Here is a 17,952-nt window from a genome sequence, read left to right on the forward strand (position 1 = left end):
CCTTCTGCCCCTCTCTCTCTTTCTTCTTCTTCTGGGATCCCAATTATTCTAATGTTGTTTTGTCTTATGGTATCGCTTATCTCTCGAATTCTGCCCTCGTGATCCAGTAGTTGTTTATCTCTCTTTTTCTCAGCTTCTTTATTTTCCATCATTTCATCTTCTATATCACTAATTCTCTCTTTTGCCTCATTTATCCTAGCAGCGCCCCCATTTTTGATTGCACCTCATTAATAGCCTTTTTGATTTTGACTTGGTTAGATTTTAATTCTTTTATTTCTCTGGAAATGTTTCTCTAATAACTTCCATGCTTTTTTCAAGCCCAGCTAGTATCTTTAAAATCATAATTCTGAACTCTAGTTTCCACATCATACTAATGTCCATATTGAATAAGTCCCTGGCACTCGGTACTGCCCCATTTTCTTTTTGTTGAGGTGATTTTTTCCATCTTGTCATTTTGTCCAAAGGAGAATAAATGAATGAGAGAACAAAATGCTAACAGGGTAACAACGTCCCCAGAAAATATACTCTAAACAAATCAGAAAAGACCTGAAACCAGGCGAAAAGAAAGGGAAAGAAAGAAAAAAGAAAAAGAAAAAGAAAAAGATAAAAACAAACAAAAACAGACCAAACAAAAAAACAGAATATGATCAAATATGATCATGCTGGTGCATAGATCAGTGCCACACACTAGATTTTGGGTGTATTTTGGTCTGTTAGAAGAAAGTGTCTCCCAAAATTTTAAAGGAAGAAAAACTTATATATGTACAAAAATAAGGGTTGATATGATGAAGGGATGGAATATGACTGTAAAGATGAAAATTATAAAAAATTTTATAAAAGGGATTGGTAAGAAGTTGTTTGAAAAAAGAAAGAAGAGGTTTTTAAAAAAAAAAAAGAAAAAAAAAGGGAGAGATTGTGATCAGGCAGGAGACTAGAACAATGCCATACACTAGAGATTTAGGGTATATTTTGATCTGTTAGAAGAAAATGTATCTCAAAATTTTAAAGAGAGAACAACTTATATATATATGCCAAAAATACGGGTAATTACTATGAAGGGATAGAATATGACTCTAAAAATGAAAAATAAAAATGTTTTTTAAAAATGGGATTGATAAGATGTTGGTTGAAAAAGGGAAAAAGAAAAATTAAAAAAAAAAGTTAAAAAAATTAACTTTGAAAGACTACAGAATAGTGGTCAAAAAGCCATGAATTCTATGTGCAGTGTTTCCCTAGCACTGGAGTTCTACCGTTCTTATTGATCAGTAAACTTGGTCTTGGCTGGGTGTTCTTGCTGATCTTCTGGGGGAGGAGCCTGTTGCCATGGTTCCCAAATGTCTTTGCTGGAGGCAGAATTGCCCCGCCCTTACCAGGGGCCCGGCTAAGTAATCTGCTCGAGTTTGTTCTTGGGAGCTTTTGTTCCCTGCAAGCTTTCCGTACAGCTCTGGAGGATGAGAGTGAAAATGGCGGCCTCCCAATCTCTGCCCTGGAAGAGCCGAGAACTCGGGGCCCCACTCCTCAGTGAGTCCCCAGAGAAAAGCAGTCAGTCACTCCCGTCTCCCCAGTCTCTGGCCGCACTCCGTGCTCACCCAGCCTGTGACTGAGCATTTCTATCTCTGGCACACAACCCCGTGTGGAGTCTCCAAACCCAGCAGATCCCTGAGGTGCGCTCCCACGCTGCTCCTCCCAGGGGAGGAAGGGGAGTCTCTCTGGATCTGCCGCTTGTTGGGTCCCTGCTGGAGGAGCAGTGGACCGACAGTGCCACAGATCACGGTCTATGGCAACCACGAGCTGAGAGCCCGTGCCTCGGCTCCATCTCTGCAGCTGGCTTCCCCGCTCCAATCCCTGGGAGCTCTGCCTCACTCAGGAACCCCCGGTGACCCCAAGGGTCCTGAGACCACACTGTCCCAGCGAGGGTTCCACCCCCGCTTAGCCACTGGAGCGACATCCCTCAGCGGAGCAGACTTCTAAAAGTTCCAATTTTGTGCTCTGCCACCCTATCACTTGCCAGTGTCGGCGGATGGAGGCCCCCTCCCCCACCATCTATCTTCCCGAATATCGCCTCAGATTCACTTGTCCGCATGCCCTACCTTCCAGAAAGTGGCCGCTTTTCTGTTCAGAGAGTTGTTGTTATTCTTTTCTTCGATCTCCTGTTGAGTTTGTAGATGTTCAGAATGGTTTGATCCCTATCCAGCTGAATTCCTGGGACCAGAGGAAATCCAGGTCTCCTACTCCTCCGCCATCTTGCTCCGCCCCCCCCTTAATTTTTTAAATTCAAAAAAATAAAGTAATCCTAGACTGAGCATGTGCCTAGTATGTTTCTTGTTAAGGACTGTTTATGGAAATATTCCCAGAATCTATGGATTTATAAAGAATAGCTCTTGGAAAATATCACACAAGGTAGAGTATAAAATGGAGATGAGATATTCTATAAACTAAATATTCCCTACTTCCTGAAATAATCACACAAAACCTCACTTGAAGACCTCATCTATTATTCTGAATCAGAGTGGGTGTTTTATAATATATAGTAATATGACTATTTTTTCTGAAGTTATTCTTAATTTCTTTGGTATCTGAAAGATACTTTGGAATCAGAACTGTCTTCAGGTGCCTGGGTGAGTCAGTTGGTTGAGTGGCCAACTCTTGGTTTTGGCTCAGGTCATGATCTCAGGGTCGTGAGATCAAGGGGCCCACTCTACGCTCAGTGGGGAGTCTGCTTGAGCATTCTCTCTCTATGCTCCCTCTGTCCCTCCCCCTGCTCACACACACTCTCTAATTAAATTAATTAATAAATCTTAATAAAAAAACCTGTCTCTCAAATTAGGAATAAATGGCCTAAAGTGATTCAGTGGCCTGTGTCTTTGTTTCCTTGTTTAAAAAACTTATTAGTTGCAAAAACAAAGCCAACAACAACAACTACAAAAATTAAGGATGGAATGAAAACTTTGAGGCACAAAAATCAGTAACATTTTTGATTGCAAGAAAGTGATACCTTTACTCCAACTTTAAAATAAAATCACATAAAGGATACTTTATAATAATGAAATTTAATTTCAAGCTATTTTTAATGGCTTTACACCGCCCCCCCACACACACACACATACTGATTCACAGAAAGTGCCAGAACATGTATAAGACAGGAGACAGCATCTGAGACTTTATAAATTCTGAGTGAGGGTTCTTGGGTCACTCGACACAGGAAAAATCAGGATATTGAAGCAAAGTATCTAAAAAGAAAAAGAGAACATTCATATAGGATGTCCTAGGTAGAAGCCTAAAATCCTAGCTGATGTAAAGAGCAATAACAGACTGGGGCACTGTGTCCAGTCTTCTGTCACTCTGTAAATTATATTTATTACCAGAATCCCTGCATAAAAAGCTGCTTAAACATTTTTTTTTAAGATTTTATTTATTTATTTGACAGAGAAACACAGCAAGAGAGGGATCACAAGCAGGGGGAGAGGCAGAGGGAGAAGCAGGCTTCCCGCTGAGCAGGGAGCCCAATGCGGGGCAATCCCAGGATCCTGGGATCATGACCTGAGCCGAAGGCAGACATTTAACGACTGAGCCACCCAGGCACCTGCTTAAACATTTCTAATGGCTATTTTATCTGTCCCTGCTTTGGGTAATAGAGATCAAGCTGATATCTGGAATTTCTAGAAAAATATCACCGACACTACCTCTAACACACACATATGTGAGGTTCTCAGAAGACTCAGAAACACTTTTCTGGCAGACACTATGTCAGGAGGGGTTGCGCCCACATATGACTGCTCAGCTACAGAATAGGCCCTTCCCCAGATGATGAGTAGAGGCATACTGTTTGAAGAGGAGCAGGGAAAACAGACCTACTCACATAACACATTCATATTAACTGAAATATTATCTTCTTCCAGTTGTACTCTGCTCAATTACCATATTTCTCAAAGCATAACTAGAAAGCAAGGGTAGGGAGAAAAAGAAAACTAACATTAATAGGATGCCTACTGTTTACTGGATACTATACTAGACATGTCCATTACATTATCACACTCAATAACACAATTGTGTCAGATTTGTACTCATTCCCATTTTGCATACAAGGCAAAGTGAGATAGAGTGAATTGCCTAAGTTTTTTTAAGCTATAAACAGAAACATTGAGATTTGAATCCATTTCTATTTGACTATAAAATAAATACACTATACCAAAGGATAACACCTACCACTCACTGAGAGCATATCCTTACAACAATGCTGCAAGTGTTATTATTTCCCATTTTACAGAGAAGAAAAAGAAAGTTTAGGAGATTAAGTAACAACCACGGCCACATAGTTTTGATGGCTGGAGTCAAGACAGAAATACATATCTGTGTAACTCCAAACCGCTCTCTCCTTCCTCTGTATTTACAATTCTTACCTGGAAACTTCTACTCATACTGGGACTTGCCAGATTATTAGCTTTGACCCTTTGAGTCTTAGGATAACTAAACAGAATTAGTTTACAAACTCAATGACATCTTATTGACCTCAGGATTTCAATACCATGATGGAGTTTATAATAACCTGTCTGATAATGATTCCTGGAACCTGTAGTTCAAAACTTTAGGGTTTATTGTCTTGTTGCAATAAGGGAAGACACTCTATAAAAAACTTGAAATGCCTCTCCCCAAATAAACAAATAGATAAGGTTATTATAGAAATTGGGGATGCGGTAGAGAAGTGAGGAGTTCAAATAATTTTATTAAGCTCAGAGAAAAGCTGGTCTGTGTGTAAAAAGGTTAATATCAGTCTTGGGCTGCAAAGTAGATTCAGTTATGTTTCCTTGGAAAATACAATGTGAAGATAAATATGGAATGTTGTGTCTGGAAATCTCTTATGTGGAACTCGACAAGACTGCGTCTATGCATCAGAAACTCAGATCACTCAAGCATGAGTAGGCTGTTGTGTTCTTAGTGAAATGGTATCAAACAGCAATGTTTCTGAAAGTCTATAGTTGTACGCTTTGCAGAAATAAGTTCTGTCATCTTGTTAATGAACAAATGTGGTTTTCACAGGTTTACAGGGTGGAGTACGCAACTTTTCAAGCCTACTTCAAAAAAATGCATAGTTATCAAGACTTACACAAGTCATCTCTCTTCTCCAAACTGCACCAGTCCCCAGCACCTCCCTAGTTGAACACCACTCCCACATTCCCAGCATCTGAAATCCCATAACAAGCGAGGAGGCACTCTGCAGACATGATCAGGAGAGGAGGAGAGGGCAGGAGAGTGAGTCACTGCAGGATGATGTCACTGAGGAAGGTGCAGGCTCCCTGGAAGGTGAGTGGGGCACAGCAATGGGCTTGTGTGCACTGGGAGGTACAGTCATCTAGCAGTACAAAGAAAAGAATGCAAAGAAAGGATATGACCATCTCACCTCTTCTATGAGTCATGGGAAGAGGAGGAGTGGTCCTTCACTGGAAAGTTCTTCAAGGGATGTTTTGTTGTCAAGGTACTGTTAGCTTCAGAAGAGGAGGAGGCAAAAAGCACTGAAAAGGAATGTAAAAGTTTCCTTCACTCAAAAGCACAGTGGAAAAGACTGGCAGGGAAAATGACAGGAGACTAGTGGTCTTTGGAGGGGAGGATGGTAGTAACCATGATCTTTCAGCTTCACAAGAGTTTAAGAAGTAAGATGTTGCAGATCTAACCAAAGGAATTGATTAAGTGTAAGAGAAGAGAATTCTAAGGTAAATAAATGTTGTATATCAATACAAAGTAAAAAAAAAAAAAAAAACCGACAGTAAAATGTAGTTATTGGAGAAGTCTGTAGAATTTGCCATTCCCAAGTTACAAACACCCTGGATGTGGCAGAAACTACTGGATGGTTCTTAACACTTGCTCTCCGCTCATCCCTACTCTCCTATAATAGAAGCTCCACTTCCAGCTGGGCACATGACTATGTAAATAAATACCACATTCCCCAGCCTCCCTTGCTGCTGGATGGGTCTCTGTGACTAATTTATGACCAATAATATATAAGCAGAAGTGAAGTGTAAAACTTCCAGGAAATGCCCTTTATTGCTCTTATTTTCCAATTCTTTTGCTTGTGATGGCTGGAAACTGAGCAACATCCTGGATCATGACATCAAAGCCACGTGCTGAGGAAGGGCCGACCAACAACCTATAAGGCTCCCTGATGATTTTCTGAAGCCATGATACCAGAGCCGGACTGTCAACCTCCAGTCATCTTCTTCATGAGCAAGAGTAAGCAATTTGTTCAATCCACTGTCAGTATGACTTTGTCACTCACAGTCACACACAATCATAGGTGACACCTTATTTATTTTTATTTTTTTTAAGATTTTTAATTTTTTATTAGAGAGAGACAGAGCACAAGCAGGGGGAGCAGCAGGCAGAGGGAGAGGCTCCCTGCTCAGCAGGGAGCCCAAAGTGGGGCTTGATGCCAGGACCCCAGGATCATGACCTGAGCCGAAGGCAGACGCTTAACTGTATGAGCCACCCAGGCGCCCCACGGGTGACACTTTGATAGCAAAGCCCTAGTATTGGATATTGACTTTACTACATCGTGCCTCCCTCTAATGCAAAGTAGGGTGGTATGGAATGGTGAATTGGTTACAGAGACAAGTTAGGAATAAAATGTAATAAATAATATTCTTAGAAAAAACATGGCACCATATTTGAAGTACATGAAGATTGAATATAACTCTCATGAGGCTGATTTTAAAAATTGGAGGAATAAAGTAATAGTGGTCAAGAGTATGTATTCTGGAGAGGCCCCTAGGTGGTGCAGTTGGTAAGCATCTGACTCTTGGTGTCAGCTCAGGGCATGATCTCAGGGTGGTGAGATCAAGTCCCACCTGGGCTCTGTGGTCAACTCAGCTCGGAGTCGGCTTGAGTTTCTCTCTCCCTCTCCTTCTGCCCCTCCCCCCCTAAAATAAATAAATCCTTAAAAAAAAAAGTACATATTCTTGAAATCAAATCCTTTCTCCGCCACCTACTGTGTATATTTGGCCAAATGATTTTGCTTCTCTTTGCCTCAATCTCCACATCTGTAAAAGGAAAATAATTACAGAACCTATTCTCTAGGATGGTTGTGAGGAGCAAATGAATTAATATATGTGAAAAGCTTAGCGCAATCCCTGGTGAACAGCAAGTGCTGTTAATCAACCTTTCTAATAAATATTTAATTTCCATAAATTGCTAAATTTAAGGTTAGACAACAGAATGAACTCTTAGACTGAGAGAACAAAGTAAATAGGAGATGGCTTTTGATGTTACTCCATATAGTACTGGAAAAGAGAATTTATTACCCATGAGTTATCTTTCCCATGGATCATTTCAAATGTGTAGGCAGAACTGGCATAATTCAACTTTAGGGTCTGCGAATGTCACTACAACTGTCAATGAAATGGAAAACTCTAAAATATACTTAAGGAAATAACCTGAAGTATCTTTTTCCATTAAATTGGTTGCCTCTCAATGTTGACTGTTTTAGTTAATAATGAATAACTTTTAGTAATTATCTGATATAATTTTCCTATCTATTTTCTTGACATACAATTAGGTCATAAAATAAGCCTGAAAGTAAATGACTAAATATTTTTTAAAAAGGTCTTCCCACTATTTTTAAATTTCTTGCAAGAGGAAAAATTATAATTTTCTGAAGAACTTTCCAGATAATGTTACAGATATGAAAACTTTTTAGCAGTTCTTTTAACCTATAGCCTTTGGTATAAACCAAACAGGGATATGAGAACAACTTTTCAGTAAAATGAATAGGCTATAACTTTGCGACTGGCAGTACCAAAGTCAAGGATACTCCTTTCCCCTCATGTTTCCTTATTGTCAGCTTTTAATGTTTTTTTTTTTCTTTAAATGGCTTCTCTCCACACTGAGTGGAAATATGATGGCCAATTGGAGTCTTTGTCACCAATCAGAATACTGAAGATAAATTTATAAATAGGAGGCTTGAAAGGTCTAGCTGGGAAAATACAAAAGCTCAAGGAGGAATCATGCAGGATGAGCAGCTGGCCTTTCTTCTTCTTGTAGAATTGCAGTTTATAAACTTTCTCTCTCTATGAGGCTTTTGCACCATACTGGGAAACTTCCAAATATAACTCCATTACAGAACCATCTGAAGAAGCTAAAAAACATCCATGCTGATCCACAGTATAAAATGTATGACGTTCAATATTTGTCAAAACATTTCACCTTTGCAGCTGCTGAACTTATAATGACAAGGACTGAGAACTGGTTGACAACAAGAACACAATTAGTACTCACTGGAGAAAGTGGGAAGGGAAGTGTGAGATGAATCTTTAGAGTGGAAGACATATTTCTAAAAAACAAAATAAATAAAACAGTGCCTTTTTAATATTTAAAATATATGAAAATAATTTCTCAGTATTAAATGCCGTAAGTATTCTAAAGTTTTGATTTTTTTTCCCCTCAGCCCACAGATCTTGACAGTCAATAACATTTATTAAGTTCTTCTTGTACCTGGAACTTTACTGGGCATCTTGTATTTTATTTTCACTCAGAGATATATTCTACCAAATTCTGCCCATTCCAAGCCCACAAACACAGACTTGCAGATGCTGAATGTACACCATAGTTTCTAGCCTGGGTGGGCAAGACTACTGGAAAGATTTACTACTGCTCTGTTCAAGCTTCACAATGAGTATGGGGGCAATTAACTGAAGGAGTCCTTTTAAAAATCAAATGGGGGTAACTCAGTTAGAAGCATGACCAGGGCACACCTGAAACTGTTTTTCTCCATTTGCTTTAGAAATTTAATTGAGTGAGATTTTATTTTAAAATTCTGCTCCCGTCTGTTCTAGTCAGAGTTCTGTTTAAATTACTTTGAATACCAGAAATCTCTCAGACTCAATACAAAGGCTGAAGAAGCAATTCTGAAAATGGACCAAAAGCAATGGAAGTCAAATAACTGAAACTTCAGTTGAAATCACATCATCAGATGAATCTGGTGAAAATGCCTCGGCCATTACAACTGACACAGCGACCACTAATGACACTGGATACCACCAGTGTTACCACCAGTGTGTGTGGGAGACATGGAGCTCACCACTGCCGACACTTCCATTATACTTCCTACACCACCACCAGGGCAACACTGATGCTACTGTACATCATGTGGTACTGTTAGCATCCCTTCCTCTATACACAAGATGCTACTGCCACCACCTCAGACAGAATTCCGAACTTTTTTTTTTTATTACTTCCTCTGGACAGCAGGATTATAGGTAGGTGCATGTGATTGGTTTAAGTAAATAACTCAATTGTTACCCGAGAGAAAATTTGGAGAGGAAAAATATACTTTCTCTTCATCCCAACGAGTTTGGAATTTTCATAAATGACAACTGCAACTACTAGAAAAAAATGTTTTTAAGTAAGTATAAATGCTATACTAAGAAATAAGATTAAAAGGAATTAGAATACTTAATATAAGAGAAAGCAAAAAAAAAAGAAAAAAGAAAAGGAAGGAAGGAAGGAAAAAGGAGAAAAAAAGACACCAAGAATTGTGTCTTGAACTAGGAATCTCAATATTAAGATGCCAATTCTTCTCAAGTTGATCTATAGATTCAACACTATCCCAATCAAAAACCTAGCAGCCAATTTTGTAGATATTGACAAACTGGTTCTAGAGTTTATATGGAAAAACAAAATACCTAGACTAGTTATCAAAACACTGAAAAAGAAGAGCAAAGGTGTATGATTCACACTATCTTATTTCAGATTTTACTATAAAGCTACTGTAATCAAGTCAGTATGATCCTGGCTGAAGAATAGCTATATAGATCAACAGAACAAAACTGAGGCCAGAAATAGACTCACACAAAATATAATCAACTGACCTTTGAAAAAGGAGCAAAGGCGATTCAATGGATAAAGTATTATCTTATCAGCAAATGGTGCTGGAACAATTGGTTTTCCATATGCAAAAACTGAATCTGGACTGAGACCTTACAGCTTTTACAAAAACTATGTCAAGATAAATGATAGAATTTAATGTAAAATGCAAAAATAATAAAACATCTAGAGAAACAGGTTTCCAGGGGCTTGGGGATAGGGTGAGAGAGTTATTTGTATGAAGTTCAGTCAATTTTTTAAAACAATGAAACTACTCTATGGAATAATATAATGGTGGATATATGACACTGCATTTGTCAAAATCCACAGAACTTTACACTACATATAATGAACCTTAATGAATGCAAATTTTAAAAATAATTTAGGAGTTTGAGGAATCTCACAATAGAATACAGAATGTGGTGAAAGAATTTAACTGTTTTATAAATATATGAAACAACCTAACTGATGGGTTTGAGGGAAAAGGTGCTGACCTATATAACTTTGGAATTGAGCTGAGTGTGTAAGTGTAAAGCCAAAAGAAACTGTAGCCTACTTGATAAAAATGCTTCCCATGGAAATATGGATTACAATTCTGATATGGCTTTACATGTATACTGGAACTGAATAATTTAGTAAATGGACGGCAGATGATGATAGCCATGTTTCTTGTTGTTTGAGTTGGCATTTAGAAATAAGGAATGAGGGGAGGCTTGAATGACAGTCTAGAATAATCTATGTAATGAATTACAGTTGTACATGTCAGTATGAACTCATGTTAGCTTAATATAGTTACACAGATGGCTATATATAGTAATATTTTACAGATATGTGTATACACACAGGTTTGTATACATATATTTCCTTGCTCTAATCTGTGGAGGGGGTCTAGAAGCAATAATATCCCATTAACAGTGGGAACAGCCAATGCCCAGATCTTGGTTTCTAATACCATCCCCCAGTAAAAGGAACCAGGGCTTCTTGGAGAAATGGCTGATTCTATGATCAGAGCAGGAAATATAAATGATAAGCCTAAAGCATCTTATAGTACCAAAAATGTAGGAAAATGCTTCAAAAGATTCACAATAATGGAATATATCAAAAGGGCCCAGATGTCAACTGAAAGATTTTCGAATGGCCAACATTGGAAAAATTTCAGCAACAAAATAAAGTAGTATTGGATTATGACCCAAAGTATAAGATAAAATATTCATGAATCCATAGTGCTATAAATAAATGATTGAATAAATAAATAAATGGAAGGAAAGAAAGAAAGAAATCTCCAGTGCAGAAGAATTTCAAATAATTTATGTAGATACTTTGCCCTCAAGCATACGTCCTCATTTGTTAAGTGTGGGGGGCACATAGCATTTCCTTCCAAAAGTACAGAAGGGAAAGGGGAGGGAGGAGAGTAAAAGAGTAAATTTAAAGTGGAGAAATTGGATAAACACTATCAGGCTGGTGATCAAGATTAACATCAACAGCAATGTCATGTGGATTAGTATGTACACTTAATATGATGTGATGAAAAGAGGACTTCGACTCTGTGGTCTTCCTCACAAACGCTAATGACTCTATTATAATCATAAGAAAAACATTAGAAAAATTCTAAATTAGGGACAGCCTAAAAAATATCTGCCCAGTACTCTTCGAAACTCTCAAGGTCATCTAAAACTGGGAAACTGACACATTGAAAATAAAACTAGGGAGACATGACAACTAAATATGATGAGGTATCCTGGAAAGGACATTATTGAAAAAACTAAGGAAATCTTCATGAAGTTTGGACTTCAGTTAATAATAATGTATTGATATTGGTTTAATAATTATATTAAATTTACCATACTCATGTAAAATGTTAATAACTGGATATGGGATATATGAGAATTATCTTGAATCTGTGAATTATCTGGTAATTTTTCTCTAAATCTAAAAATGTGCCAAAATAGACCCTGAGATTTGGAGTAGTTAATATGTTGTCAACAATTTTTCTACTTTAGAAAGCTAACTACTGAAAGCAATAAGGCAGAACAAATCCACAATACCAAGTATAGCTACGATAAATAATGATGAAGAAAACAGCCAGTAGCAGGAATAGAAGCTAATAGATGAAATGGAAGAGTTCAGAGCATACAATGAAAGAACAGGGATGACTTTAATTTAGATGCCACATTGACATAAAACATATAAATCACATAGCAAAAGAGAAATTCCCCAAACTTGAAAAGACCAAAAATGAAGTTCTAAAATTGCTGCAAAGATAAAAGGAATAGATCCCCGGTCACCTGAGTTTAAGTTTTAACCATGCTTCTCTCAATTTATAGAAGTAACAGATTGGCAGGAATTCAGAAGGACTTAAGGTTAAATCCTGAATTTACTACTTATTAGTTATATGACTTTTGCAAAGACAAAGACAAGTTTCAGTTTCTTAATCTAGAGTTGAATATAATTTCTTCTTTGGAGAATTATTATTTAAAGATTAAAAGAGTAAATGTAAGTCAAGGGCCTGACATGAGTCCTATGAAATAGTAACTCTTCTGTTTCATATTTATGAAGCAAAAATTATTCTAAAATACATTCTTATGTATTCCAGAAACAATGATGCCCGTCTAAAAGAGACAGAAGCCAACTTGAAAGAGCTCCCAGTGGCAAAAGCTAGAACAATTTGAGCAACACATTATTTTAATGTATTGGCTCTCATCCCAAATTATAATATAAATATACATTAGTTGACATTGATATTAATAAAAGATGATTAAATAAATAAATGAATGGGAGAGAAGGGACAATCATCAATATAGAAAACTTTCAAATATTGTGTAGCTACTACCCCCTTCAGGAGGCGATGCTTGTTTTTGTCCTTAAATGTGGCCTGGACTTAGTGACTCATTTCGAAAGAAATGATTTTGAAAGTATGATTCCAACTATATGGCATTCCAGAAAAGGCAAAATTATGGAGACAATAAAAAGAGCAGTGGTTGCCAGGGGTTGGGAGTGGGGGTGGAAGGAAGCAGGGATGAATAGGCAGAGCAGAGGAATTTTAAGGCAGTGAAAATACTCTGTATGATACTATAATGGTAGATACATGTCATTATATGTTTGTGCAAACCCATAGAACATACACCACCAAAAATGAACCCTAATATAAAGTATGGACTCTAGGTGATAATACTGAACCAATGTAGGTTCATCGATTGTAACAAATGTACCATGCTGCTGGGGGATGCTGATGATAGGAGAGGCTGTGCATGTGTGGGAGTTTATGGGAAAATCTCTGTACCTTCTGCTCAGTTCTGGCTGTGAATCTAAAACTATTCTAAAAATTAAAGTCCACATAAAAAATGAATAAAGTGTGGAAATGGAAAAAGAGTTTAACTGTATAGTGAAGAAACCTGGCAGACAGAATCTAAACTAAGTGATCAAGATAAACATTAGTGATGTTTGTGGATCTCGTGCAGCCCCTGATAGGCTGAGATGAGGAGGCACTTCATCTCCACGGTGTTCTCTATAGAAACCATCAAGCCAGTCTATCATGGGGAAATATCAGTCAAACCCAAATTAAGGAATGTTCTACAAAACACCTGACCTGTATTCCTGAAAATGATCAATGTTTTAAAAAACAGAGTCTGCAAACTTGTCATAGATTGGAGGAGATGAAGGAGACACGAAAACTAAATATAATGTGATATCTTCCATTAGATTCTAAAACAGAAAAAAGACATTAGTGGAAAACCTGGTATAATTCAAATAAAGTCTACAATTCAGTTAATATGATTTATCAGTGTTAATACTTAATTTTGACAAATGTACCATGCTATGTAAGAGTCCATCATTAAAGTAAGGTCTTCCATTAGGTGAAGCAAAGTGAAGGAATATAGGAATTCTCTATACTGTCTTTGCAAATGTTCTGTAAATCAATAATGACTCCAAAGTGAATTTATTTTTTAAAAAATAAAAAACTAAATTCTGGTGAGATAAAAGATTAAAAATTTAAAAGAGGCATTAAATTAAAATTAAAATTTATGAGATGAAATATTAAGACAGAAGTTGAGAAAGGTAGGAATTAAGAATTTTAAAAAGCTAATGTATGTATATATTTATATATTCATTTGTAATGCATATGTGTATTTACATACACATGTGTGTATATAAATTCACTTTGGAGTCACATGAAAAAGATTAAAGGAAATATTTTATTTTTTTTAAAGATTATTTATTTAAGAGGGGGGTGGTGGGAAGGGAAAAGGAGAGAGAGAATCCCAAGCAGACTCCCCACTGAGCACTGAGCACGGAGCCCGATGCAGGGCTCCATCTCATGACCCTGAGATCATGACCTGAGCAGAAATCAAGATTCAGACGCTTAACCAATTGAGCCACCCAAGCACCCCTAAAGGAAATATTTTAAAGGATTACTTTGTGTCTGGACATGAGAGAAAATTGAATGAATAAACACTATGAAAGAACCGCTCAAAAGTAAAATTCATCAATTAGGTGCTTAATATTTTGAAGAAAACTTTGAAAATTTCTGATGGTTTTTTTATGTTTTACAGAATAAACCATGCATAGATCACTAACATCATTAAATTCTGAATTATTTTTTAATTTCCAATTATGGGAGGATTAGTCTTCTGGTTTAAAATAGAGTCATACTGTAAGCTGCTCTTAACACAACTATCCCAAACCCTCACACCAAATACAAAAATTTGAATAAGGTAAAGTAGGATCAAGAATCAACATTTTGGCTAAATAAATAAAGGGAGGATTGCTTGTAATGCAAACGACACAGATTTGAAACTTCTAACTTTGTCCTATTTGGCTACTAAACTGGTGAGGCAGCCTGCTACATAGGTCTTTAATCCATTCCCCCAGCCTGTGCTTGGGCCAGCAAACAGAAAATGAAATGCTGGTTCGTTTTCCTGGGTGTGGGAGCTGCTTTTGAAGTTGCCTCCTCTTTGCCCTTAATTATTCTCTTTGTTCTTCTTGTTAGAGATCAGGACTGCAGGAAGCAACTGGACAGTAAGTATCAGTTTTGGCAGTGGTGATTTAGGAGATGGTGGTGGAGGTGTAGTGCAGAAAGTGGTGTGATAGTGGCACATTAAATTCTGGGAACTATCACAGCTCCAAAGCAAGCATCCTCAGAGGAGATAGGGGACAGTTAAAAAGTAAGAACTCTATAAGCAAGAGATTAAATATCAAAATATTTTTCAAAATATTTTCAAAATATCAAAAAGACAAGAAGTAGAAACTAGGAGATAACTCCAGATAGACATTATCTGGAATGTTCTAGCAATTGTGTACATCAACTGCTGATTCATTTCTCAATGTGGAAAGAATAATAGAACAGAAAACAATGGAATGAAAAATGGGTCTAAAGCAATTCATATAGCTTATCTGTGTGAGAACATCTGACAATAAATAAACAGGAAAAAACCAATATGAGTTTGATAAATATGCTGAACATAAAAAGAAATAAGCATCATTTAAGATCCAGAAGAAAGAATACATTTCTGAGATTGATCTCCTAGTTTTGACACAAGAAATTCTTAGAAAATGTGTACTTTAAAAGCCAAAGAAATAAAAAGTAAGAAATTTAGTGCAATAAAAAAAGAATGAGGGTTTTTTGTTTTTGTTTCTTTTTTTTAAGTGGATCTTCTAGTGTTCCCAGACCCAATTCTGATGTGGGGGTGAGTTCTAAGCAATTCTGGGATACCAGTAAGGTATCCAACTCAATTCTGACTATCTAGCCAGAGATAGCATTGGATTTCACAGGTTAAGGGTTCAGTTCTACAAGATTCTCCGCCCCCCCTCCTTCAGAGGCCAATTTGCAAGCCTTAGGTCAATACCTGTGCTTCTGACCAACCAGCTACAGATTGGAGGTTCCAAAAACACCCTCCTTAGGTTTGGTTAATTTGCTAGAGCAGCTCACAGAACTCAGGGAAACATGTAGGCTTACCAATTTGTTAAAGGACATGATAAAAGATAAGAATCCACAGCCAGATAGAGATGCTTGGGGCCACTCTTCCCACACATCCATGTGTTCACCAACCAAGAAGCTCTTCAAACCCAATCTTTCTGGGTTTTCATGGAGGCTTCATTATATAGGCACGGTTGATTAAATCATTGACCATTGGCCGATTCAGCCTCCAGCCCCTCTCTCCTCCTCCATGTGTGGGACTGAAAGTCCCAACCCTCTGATCACATGGTTGGTTCTCCTGGCAACCAGCCACACCTGGGGGTGGTGGTCCAAAAGTTACCTAGTTTCTTAACATAACAAAAGATCCTATATCACCCTTATCACTGGAAATTCCAAGGGTTATAGGAGCTGTGAGCTAGAAATGTTAAATGAAAGCCAAATACACATGAGAAATAAATTTTGGTCATCTGAATGACCAAATACATATGCCTTATAAATCATAGTATCACAGTGGCTATCTGCTGTTTCATTTGCTCAGTCTCACATCCCTTTTTCTCTGATAACAAAAGCTTTTTTTGTAACCTGGAAATGCTCTTCTCCCACATAGTGAGACTGTCAATCACTGGCTTCTATGCCTTGTAAAACCAACCAGGCGGGGTCATATGATATCTCCACAACCCTGAGATGCACTGATAGGTCCAGGGGTGGTCAATACCACAGAGCAAAAGTCCTATTTTCAGGCACAATATAGAATCTTGGAGAGAAGGAATCTTTTTCTGAGATCATGGGTTGTAGGGAATCACATGAGCCAGGCAGTGGTTATAAGCTCATAATTCATCTCACCATCACAATGACAAGTAAGCTCTAGTTCACAGATGAGAAGACTGAGACTCAAAGAGATTAACCCCATCTTCAAGTTCAATCAGGAATTAAGCAGAACTTTGGGAGCTCTCAGAAGGTATCATTAGCTTTTATTATTAAGAAAATGACACGAAATTCTTTATTTTCATTCCTTTGACCTACTGCTAAACTTTTGAAGAACTTACACTACACAATAAATTATCACAGAAAAGATAAAGAGTTAACTATTCCTCCAAATTCATTTAATCTTGTTCAGACTCACTTCTTCTACACCTAGAAAAAAACTAGTGAGAAGAGCATGAAATAACACCCTATTATCATATATAAGCTCAAGAATGCCTTAGATTTAAATAGTGCCTCTCTATCAACCATATTGTCTCACACTTTCCAAAAGAAAACAGATGTCTTCATTTCAAGCCTGTCAGAGATCTTGCTTGCAGTGTTGTTACTCCTGCCATGCACTCTGTCACAGCGTATGTCAGCAGCTGAGTGGTTACCTAAGCAATACCTGCTCTTGAATGAGAGCAACAATATTGGAAAATCCCTCAACTGCTTTTGCCTTGATTTACTCTGCCAATTTATTCTGTGTTCACTCTCCAGGTTGGAATGATATATGAAAATGTAGCCTCTGACCACACCTTAAGCAATCCATGTCAATGGTACGCCAACCGCCCCCAATAAGCTGAATTCAGATCTGAATTCAGAGAATTCAAATTCTTTGCCCAGGCTGACATTATTAGCCATGAAAACAAAGCTGTCTTCAGCAGCCCACCTGGTATTAAAATGTATGTGACAGATTCTTACTGATTTGCCACCTGTCAATGAATCATTTGGCAGGGAATTTTCTCCAATGTTATAATTTAATTTTCACATACACCCACAACACCTAGCCTAAAAGCAAAACAAAGATCTGTATTAAGAACTAATATGTCCCAGAAATATTCATTAAAATGACTCCTATAAATTTCCACCTTTTCAAATAAACTATTCAGAGGTAGTAAGTTGACCCCAGGTCACAAAATAGCAAGGGATAGAGCTGGGAATCAAACCCAAGCCTTATAAACCCAGGGTAAAACTTTCTCTGTACTACAACTACTTCTTAGAGATATATGACATATATCCTAATGCATCTTTTTTTGTTGTTAATGTACAAAAGAAGTTAAAAAGATATGCAACCTCTGTAAGGCTATGAGAATTTACAGGCTCTCAAAACATATTAGACTTTAGAGCTCATCTTTTCCCCCTGCATCTCAGTGGAATAAATTCTTCTGTGATGACCTGGCAGGTGATTGCTCAATCTTTGAACACTCTGGGGGTGCAGCAAC

Source organism: Leptonychotes weddellii, chromosome 13 (assembly GCF_054177405.1).
Source record: "Leptonychotes weddellii isolate Sample4059 chromosome 13, ASM5417740v2, whole genome shotgun sequence".
Lineage (NCBI taxonomy): Eukaryota > Metazoa > Chordata > Mammalia > Carnivora > Phocidae > Leptonychotes > Leptonychotes weddellii.